The 10,453-nt window shown below is 39.2% G+C and overlaps 1 pseudogene; it reads left to right on the top strand.

Annotated features, from left to right (window-relative positions):
- The first annotated feature begins 4,646 nt into the window (after positions 1-4,646).
- On the top strand, positions 4,647-4,745 carry LOC132301982 (small nucleolar RNA R71; annotated as a pseudogene).
- The last annotated feature ends 5,708 nt before the right edge of the window (positions 4,746-10,453 follow it).

Genomic DNA, 10,453 nt, shown 5'->3' with positions numbered 1-10,453 from the left:
CAAAATGGGATAATCGAGCTCAAGCTCAGGAGGGCTGGCATGCGAGCTGAGGCAAGATCTAGCCAAAGTCTCCACTGTAATATGGATAAGATGGCCATCCACTATAGTGTGCAGCTCCGCCAGATTACTCAGGGACAGGTCGAAGGTTCTGGAAGAACATCCGAACAAGCCTCGGGTAAACTGGGTAAGTGACTGGGGCTAGAATGGCTGATATGCCCCTACGGTCAATGTTTTCATAGGCTGCCCGGGTCAGGATATACCAGGAGAAGAAGGAGATGTCGAAGACCAACTCATGCGCCACTATAAGGCATGAGTATCTCAGCAGCGGTCTGTCTAATGCCTGGCCCGGCTGTGGATGAGGCGGAGGTGGAAAAGGTGATGGGGTACGCTCAGCCTCATTGTGGGATGATAAAGATACAGAGGCCAAAGACTGGAGTCTAGAATCGGCTGATGGGGACTGAGCGGGATCTGCCTCAATATCATCCTCTAGCTACTCAGGTAGCTCAGCCTCAATGGGCTACTCTGGATCAAGGACCTGGGATGGTCATGCCTGATGGTCGGGCTGCTCCCGAACATGAGAGGGCTCACCTGGCCCCTCTAATCTAGGCCTGACTTACCGCTCATATTGTCATTTGGCAACAGTCTTTACTCAAGCTATGTCTTGCAAAAGAACACAACACTTGCAAGATCAGTAATAGATTATAAAGATCTGAGGCACAGTATATAGAAACATAGATGTCAAATAAGATAGACAACACAGAATAAGAATCATGAATCTACGCAAGTGGTGATGAGCTAAATAAACAGTGACATGAAGTGAAGCATGCTAAACAATATAAGTATGGAATGCATCCAATGTGGAAAACACGGGCATTGGGCATGTATGAGATAGCATGGAATCACAAAAGAGAGTGTGTGAAGTGTGGGATGGAAGTCTGTGAAGTTCGATCGATCACAAAAATGTGAGATCGATCTCAGTGAGATCAATCTGAGATAAGTTCGATCGATCTTGTGTGTTCGATTGAATAAAACTTCGATCGATCGAACTGCTAGGGGCAATTCGAACAGTCACAGATCTGTGACGTTTTTGGCACGAGGGCACCCAAGCAAGCTTGTGGGGCCCTCCACACATCAACAACACAAGATTGGGTCACTTGTTTACCTAAAATCACATTCTAAATCAATTATATACAAAACCATATATATACATTTATATATATATATATACATGCTTCATCAAGTCCAAAATGGCAAGATTCAAACATTGAAACCCTAAATCTAACATGTGATTGAAGATTGAAATCAAGAAATACAATTCACACTAACCTAAAGTCAACGAGAGAAGTGGTTCGAAGGAGAGAGGTGAGATTTGAGATGAGGGAGAGAGATTCGAGGCTCAGGAAGGTCGCCGGAGGGCTCACCAGAGATGGAAGAGGTGATGTTTGCAGCAGCGAGGGATGAGAGGGTCTTTAGATTTATTTTTGAATCAATCTAATGACCCTGGGGTTTTGTTTTTAAAAACATTTCCCGACCAGTTCGATCGATCAGGGAAAATTTTCGATCGATCGATCGAACATAGATCGATCTTGAAAATGTTGAGATCGATCTCGACAAATTGTTTTGATTTTTGATTTTTTTTTTTGTATTTGAATATTTACAAATCAAAAAGTAGGAATTCAAATTCAAAACTTTTTTTTTTTTTGAATTTTTGGAAAAATAACATAAAATACAACAATTTTTTTTTTTAGAATTTTAAAAAATATATAAATTTTTGGATTTTAAAAATTTTAAAATGAAAAGAAAAGTAGAAATTAAAAATAAAAAATCTTTAAAATAAAATAAAATAAAAATCTTTTTAAGGTTTTTGAAGATAAGATAAAATAAAATCAAATTAGTAAAAAAAAAAAAAAAAATGCAATCAAAGTCAAAATCAAGGTTAACAAGAGGCACATATCGATCAAGCTGAGATCGATCGAAAAGGTACTTCGATCGATCGAACAGGTGGAAACCTGCAAAGAAGTTCGAACGATACACAGAGAGACCTTTTTCATGGATCTCAAAAAATTTCTAAGTGTGGAGTGAAGATCAATCCAAGGGCAATTTCGATCGATCTTGGAGTACTCAGATCGATCGAAAGAAATTTTTGAATGATACACAGAGGGCTTATTTATGTAGGAATTTTCAGATCAATGGAACAGAACAATGATTGGATGCAGGGATGGGTGTTCGATCGATCGAACTTCTTTTGAGATCGATCGAACTGGAACAAAATGTCTATTTTCAGAATGAAAATGCATGCATACTCAATTGAAATCCTAGCCATGTGTATGAATTCCAAAACATATCTAGACGACGCAAGAAATGAAAGGTAAAATAGAAATGAGGGAGGAATAGGGTTGTAAACCCTACGAAGCATTTACTAGTCTTTAACGTCTCTAGCAAGACGTTGGGCTCTTTAAGTCCGGATCAAACATCTTATAATGCATCCCCTCCTTGTCGGGGTGATAGATATTTTGAATTCCACCCAACAAATGGTTCTCTAGAGAACTTGTTGGATGAGGTTCAAAGGAAATTGTTGGTCCCTTGTCAATATAATCTTTGGGCTTCCATGCCCTTTCAAAGCAAGATTTTGAAACATCATTTTTTGAATTCAAGGTTGAAGATGAACTTTTTAAAGTTTTGGTTTCAAGAAAAGACTCCATTCTTTCAAATTCATTATATAGACATTTTTCTACAACATTTACTTCTTCATGCTTGTCAAATGAATTTAGGGCCGGATTGAAGATATTCAACTTCACTTTCATATATCCAAATGAGATTTTCATTACCCCCGTCCTACAATTGATGTTGGCATTTGAGGTTACCAATAAAGGATGGCCAAGGATAACGGTAATTTAACTCTTGGGATTTGGAACCGGTTCCGTGTCAATGACAACGAAATCGACCGGGAAGAAGAATTTATCAATTTTAATCAAGACGTCCTCAATGATACCCCTAGGCTTTTTGATGGATCGGTCGACAAGTTGTAAAACCACCGACGTCGGTTTCAAGTCTCCTTAGCCTAATCTAACATATACCGAGTATGGAAGAAGATTAATACTGGCTCCTAAGTTTAGAAGAGCCCGATTAATAACATGATCACCAATGATGTAAGAGGTAGTAGGTGAACCAGGGTTCTTAAACTTTGGGAGAGTGTTATGTTGCAAGATTGAGCTCACTTACTCGGTTAAGACCACTTTCCTAGGTGCTTGGCTCTTATTCTTCCTCTTTTGGGTGCAAAGATCTTTTATGAACTTGGCATAAGCCAGAATTTGCTTAATTGCATCCAAAAGTGAAAGATTAATCTTCACTTGCCTAAACATTTTAATGATTTCATTTGTCTTAGTCTTTTGCTTATTAAGATAAATGGATCCTTTTAAGGCATCCAGAAATAGAGCTCTTGGCTCAAAAGCTTTTTAAAAAATTTTCTTTGAAGAATCTTCAACACAAGAATTTTTAAGATCTTTTTTCAAAGCTTTGTTCACTTCATCTTTCAAATCAATTTTGAACTCACTTTTCAAATCACTTTCTCATTTGAATGATCATGCATATGCAATGAAGGAGGAATATGATGAGAAACGGGACGGGTGTCAACTTTTGGTTGCACCGGTTCACTCTCTTCACTGGGGATACCTACTTGGTTGTCAATAACCTTCCCACTTCTTAAGCTTGTCAACGCATTAACATGTTCAATTGTGTGCCCTTTCGATGAGGAATGAGTCTCCACAACACATTGTTGCTTTGGTGGGGCATTTAAAGGCATCTTCCCCTTCTCTCTAGCATTTAAGGTACTACCTATTTGCCCGACTTAGGTTTCTAGCTTAGCAATGGATTGAGAATGGGAATCAAGCAATTGAGTGTTTGCCTCTAGAGTGCTTAAAGCGGTCAAAACTTTCTCTTCAAAGGCGGGACTCCTAGAGTTTCCTTGAGAATATGATTGGTTAGGAAAATGAGAATTAGAAAATTGATTACCATGTGATTGAAATGATGACGATTTAAAACCTTGGGAACCTTGGCCTTGCATTAGTGGGGGAACATACTTCCTTTGAAAATCACCTTGGGGAGGGTTTGAGCCTTCCTCTTGGCTTTTCCAAGAAAAGTTTGGATGGGTCCTTTAACTTGAATTATAATGAGTGTCATAGGGATTATTCCCTTGATTAACAAATGTAGCATTGACTTGCTCATGGGGCTCACTTTGCACATGTCCATGGGGACAATTGGAAGTAGAATGCAAGATACTTGAACAAGTCATGCAAGATTCATTAGATGCACGATGATGAATATGAGTAGGGGAGGAAGATACTTGATTCGCCAAATTTTGGTTGATCAAAAATTGATTAAACCTTTGAGACAAGGATTTCATCTCGACGGCTATGTCATTGGAGTTGTCAACTTGATACAAGCCGACATTCTTCCTTCCACCTAGGTTTCTACCATTTTTAGAAGATAAAGACCTATGCATTGAATTTTCACTCATGCTTTCATACAATTACCACACATCATTTTCATGCTTGTCAAAATAAGAACCACCCATTGATGCATCAACCATACCCTTGTGATTATGCGGTAAACTTTCAAAGAAATATTGAACTAGTTGCCACTTAGGTATGTCATGATGATGGCACTTTCTAAGCAAATCATTAAACCTTTCCCATGCCTCATGAAACATTTCCCCATCCCCTTAAGAAATTTCTCTAATTGAAGTTCTCATGGCATTGGTCTTCGAAACCGGATAGTACTTTTTCAAGAATTCTTGTTGCATTTCCGCCCAAGAAGTTATCGAAAAAGGCCTAAGATTGTTGAACCAATATTTTGCCTTGTCTTTAAGGGTAAAAGGAAAAATTTTAAGCCTTAACACTTCTTCCGGCATGTCCGTGTATTTCACGATGGAACACACTTCAAGAAACTCATCCAAATGCTTATAAGGTTCTTCACTAGGAAGTCAATGATAGTTTGGAAGCATTTGAATAGTTTGTGGTTTAATTTCATAGTGATGTGCTCTAAATAGGGGTAATTGAATGCAAGTGGGTGCATTTGATAAGCGCCGAATATTGCATATTCAAGCGCCCTTAATTGCATTATTTAAGTCCATTGTTTGCTTATTTTATGTAGATTATCCCCATTTGTGTGTTTGTATATATTTTCAGGTCCTTTTGCCAAAAAGGAGTACAAATAAGACTTTGTGGATTTTGGACCATCAAAAGGCACAAGGCTGAATTTCTGGCAGCAGTGGAGTCAGGACTTTGCTCGCCATTTCGACCTAGGAAACTCAAGAACAGGACTTCCTTCATAACATGAAAGATTTAGAGCTCTGAATCAGCTTTCCAAATCTTCAAACGGTTTGTCATTCGGAGCTCAGAGCAGAGAGTTATGGCCTTGTTACCAGAGGTGCGCAGAACTGCCTGGCAGCAATGAAATTCTGCCTTGATCTTCATTTTTGGCCTACCATCCTTGAGAATTGGATCTCCACCAAAACATAAAGTATTTAAATCTCTGAATTAGCTTTCCAAAACTTCAAACAGTTCATCATTCGGAGTTTGGAGCGCAACGTTATGGCTGTTTTACCAAAGTAGGTCCGGGCGGAGCAAACAAAGCATAGGGCATTCTGGCCAATTTTCGAGTGATCGAGGCCTTATTTCGAGTGCTCGAAATTAGGGCAGATTGCTTCACGAGATCAGCAGTGGAATTAGGACTTTGCTCGCCATTTTGACCCAGAAAGCTCAAGAACTGGACTTCCATCATAACATGAAAGATTTAGAGCTCTGAATTAGCTTTCTAAATCTTCAAATGGTTTGTCATTTGGACCTCGGAGCAGAGAGTTATGGCCTTTTTACTAGAGGTGCGCAGAACTGCCTGGCAGCAATGAAATTCTTCCTTAATCTTTATTTTCGACCAACCATCCTTGAGATTTGGATCTCCACTAAAACATGAAGTTTTTAGAACTCCAAATTAGCTTTCTAAATCTTCAAACGGTTCATCATTCGGAGTTTGGAGCGCAAAGTTATGGCCATTTAACCAAAGTAGGTCCGGGAAGAGCAAACCAAGCATAGGGCATTCTGCCCAATTTTCGAGTGCTCGAGGCCCTATTTCGAGCACTCAGCCCACTTGTGCTCAGATTTTACCTACTTTGGAAGCCCTCCTTTATGAGTTGGTTGGGGATGTTTCTTGGAGGAGAGAGAGGGTTTTTTGGGTGGATTTCTTATCTAGATAAAGAGGGGAGAGCCACACATTTACATTAGGCCTGATTCTACAAGATTAGAGGAGAGAGCAAGAGAGAGGAGTTCTTCAAGCCAACACAAGGGAGCACGAAAATGGAGTTGGAGGCCTTACTTCCTCCTTCATCTAGAGCTACCATGGGTAACTAAACCTCTTCCTAGGGAGTTGATGTAACCTTTGTCAAGTAAATATGTATTAATTGTGTTTATATTTGGGGAACTTTGCATTTATGTAACAAGTTGTCTAATCTAGAGATACACTTTGATGTATTTGTGTTTCATTCCATATTTAATCTTGTAGAGACTCTTATCTTGTCTTAGAAATTGTTTCTTCATGATTATGCTACTTACATCTTTATAGTGAGAATGAAGATGAGATTATACAATAGTTTTAATGGCATGTTGTTTAAGAAATTTGATATTCCATGGCTTAGGGAAACCTTTGATGGATTATGGCTTAGTTCTAGACTTCATGTGCACTTACCACACAAATTGAGGACTTTGATAGTTCATAGCTTAGGAAGGATACTTCATTCTATACCCTAGTTTAGATAGATGACTTATGCCAACCTTGGATGGATTATACTTAATTCTTGAATGTGTGAACTTCTTGAAGATATTGTAGTTGTCTTGCATTTCTACATATCATGGTTGCATGTATACTTTGTTCCCCAAGTTAAATGCAATTAGGCATGTTTATATGGCTTGCGGTGAAGTCAATTCCCTAGTCTCTTCTCTATTGTTCTATCTCTCTTTACTTCCTAGCACACTATTGTTTTATGCACTTTGAATTCCTAGTTTAGTGACCATAAAACAAACCCTCTATGAACACCCCTTATCACTCTAAAATGACTCTAGACACTTAGGTTGCCATAGATTAGCGCAGTCCCAGTGGTTCGACTTACCCGACCAATAGCCCTATTTTACAATGATTCGTGCTATTGCGAAGGTTGATGTTTAATTGACCAACCGATCAATTTTTGACGCCGTTGCCGGGGACTGCAAATGGTTTAGCGACCAAAGTTCTAGGGTTAATTTTAGTTTGATTGTGAATATTGTGTCTTGTGAATATTTCTTGTATGTTTTGACCATCTCAATGTTTTAAGTGTTGTAAGATTCTAGGGACTCGAAGCTCGCCGGGGGAATGCTAGCAAATTGTAAGTCTAGAGGACCCCAGGTAAGTCTCGTGACTTCTAGTTTTGAGTTGTGAATATTGTGCATGTGTTAAAGTTAGTTTTAGTTTAGTTATGAAGCCCTTGTTGAGGCTCTTATCCTGTTTAAATTTCGTATTCAAGCATCGGTCCTTGTCGTGGCCATTTATTTCCTATCTTGTTGATAATTGAGGAGAAAGGGATCATTGTATGTGGAGTTGATGATAAAGAATCGTTGTGTTGATTACTTTGTGTGTTGTTGAATTACTCCTAGATGGAGAATAATTATCTCCCAACTCAATTCTACACACCACATGCGTTTTGTGCTTTTTGCTCTAGTAATACACATCATACAAGAGATTGTCTTCCAATTCTTGGGCAACATTTTCACTCTAATTTTCAAAACTCGGGTTCAGGAGATCATCAAAACTTCTTATGGTATGACATAGGAAATTCAGCCCCACAATCTCTTGGGCAACATTTTCACTCCAATTTTCAACCCAATGATCATTATTTCCAGCCCTCTTCTTCTCCTATTCTACCGTCTCCATTGGATGAGTTAATAGTTGCCAACGAACAAATGATAGAGTCTATGTATACGCAAATGATGGAGTCCAACAAGCAAATGTTGGATGACATTGTTAGCATGCAATCCACCGCCTATTCTCATTCCCAATCTAGAGTTGATTTAGATGACCAGATAGCCCAAATTCAACAAATGGTTGATGTTCTAAATCAGGAAAAGGAAGAAGAATTCCCAATTGAACTTGTGGTCAATCCAAAAGAGAATTCTATGAATGATGAGTTTACTTCTAGTAATTTTCATCACGAGAATGTTCAAGTGGTTATTGCATGTGAAAATGAAGAAATAGTGGGTGAAGATCAAATTGTCGCCACACAAAAAATTGAAGAATTTGTGGTTCAAAATGAGGAAATTAATGATGATGAGATTGTATCCTATAAAAATCCAGCACAGCCCCTACATAATCCCTTGCTTGATGCACCTCCTTTAATGGAGGATCCTCTAAAAACATGCTTAGCTCATTTTAATTATGAGGATTTTGATATTGCCAATTCTGTTTGCGAGGTCAATTCTTTGCTTGATATTCCTCCTATTCATTCTCTTCCTTTGTCAACATCAAATGTATCCCTCTCTTGGGAGCTTGCACTTCCTCTTATTCCTTCTCCTGAGTTATCTCAAGCTATTGAGCCCGAACCGCTGGTTAAGTGTGAGGAGGATGTTGAAAGTCTGAAGGATAACTTGTTGAGCATTCCCGTGCTCAATATGACCCTTCATAAGTCGTTACTTGGTGCACCTTCACCTAATCCATCTTCCCATAATCCAAATAAGCCCCATAATCCAAAGTTCTTCGTTGAGGATGAAGAGTGGGTTGAGGTCTTTCCGTTACCTCTTTTCCACTTTTGTCTTCAAGCTCTGAAACAAAAGACAACAAGGTCAAAGACTTCACCCCCTACATGGAAGTAAGCCGACCAAGATCCAACAAATCCTCACCAAGGACTCAAGACAACGATGGTGACCCTCACAAATCAGTCAACCCCAAAACTGTACGCAATGCAATGAAGAGAAAAAACTCACTCCATGTGAAGTCCCTTACTTGAACCAACACAAAACCCTTGTAGAAACCCGCCTACACGCTACGTGCGATTGAGGGAAATGAATGGGAAAACCAAACCTGGAAGTCATGCATATGACAAGGAATGCAACTACCAGAAAGAAAATCTACTCACATAGATAAAAATCAAAGGTACATGCAACACGTCTCCACGTAAGCACAAAAATCATGTCAGTAAAATACAGTAACAACATGGCATCTCTAAGCATATAAAGAAGGCATGCCAATACCACACAACAAGAAGGCAAATGTGGATATACCTCCACCTACTCATGTATCAGAATATCATAAATCATACTACTAACATGGTAGTAAACGAAACTGCATAAGACAACATGATGCAATAATGAACCCTATGGACATCGTGTCTTAGAGTGTCTAAGAAAATGAAGGACAATTCCTAGTTATAAACTATCTCCAAGACCAATGCGATAACAACCTGTCTCCAAACAAACATGAGCCCTTACCACAACGGTAAGACTCTAACAATCCATCTCCGAATCTAGAGGTGACATTACAAGTGACAATAACAGTGCAGTGCTCTCACTATCCGTAACCTCAATCAATCGACTTGATCCCAAAAGCGTCGTCACACAAGAACTCCTCAAGGAAAATGGTAACTACAGCCATACTACTAATAACCAAATTAATCACTATGACTGATCTCCAAAACAACCATCATCATCATCGATCAAAAGAACAACGCCTATCAAAACAAAACCAACATTGATTCCATACGAACTGTACTTGTAGCTCACCAGTACGGTAGCATGACAGTGCCATGCACCCGCCCACAAACGTACCTGCCCACGAAAAAATGCAAGTTCCAGAGGAATCATCCTGAACAATCAAGGATCCTAAGAGGTCCATAACCTCATCATGGCCCAAAACCAACAAATCCACCACTACGGTAATGCCAAATGACTCATCTCACATGAGTCTAAACAAAAGGTGACCATCCACCTACCTCAAAACCAATGCTAGGTCGACAATAACCTAAATCACCACGAGACTGTGACTACAATCACCATCAACCTCAACTCGTGCCTCAATGACCAAACCCGTGTCATGCCAAATATGCAACACAGTTATGCATATGCAATTCTAATCTAGCATACATCATATGTCATGCTCTTTACATTAGAATAAAACAATATTAAACAAACGGCATACAACATGTAGCACGTAAGCCCATAAACAGGTTATCATAAAGCATATAAACAGATAGAGCATGGCAATAAAAGCATGATATGCACCCAAAACCTGTCGTCCAAAGGTTTTCGAACCTAGGAGCTCTGATACCACTTGTGATGGCCCAAGTTTTCTAACCCGGTGCGCCAGTGATGAACCGAAAGATGACCCGATAACGGATCCAAAATAGGGAAGAAAAAGATAAAACAACGGTCTCTAGAGA

The sequence above is a fragment of the Cornus florida genome, unplaced genomic scaffold (genome assembly GCF_030987335.1).
Source record: "Cornus florida cultivar Cherokee Brave unplaced genomic scaffold, ASM3098733v1 CherokeeBrave_3.0.0_Hap2_Chr03, whole genome shotgun sequence".
Classification (NCBI taxonomy): domain Eukaryota; kingdom Viridiplantae; phylum Streptophyta; class Magnoliopsida; order Cornales; family Cornaceae; genus Cornus; species Cornus florida.
This window is presented reverse-complemented; position numbering and strand designations above follow the sequence as displayed.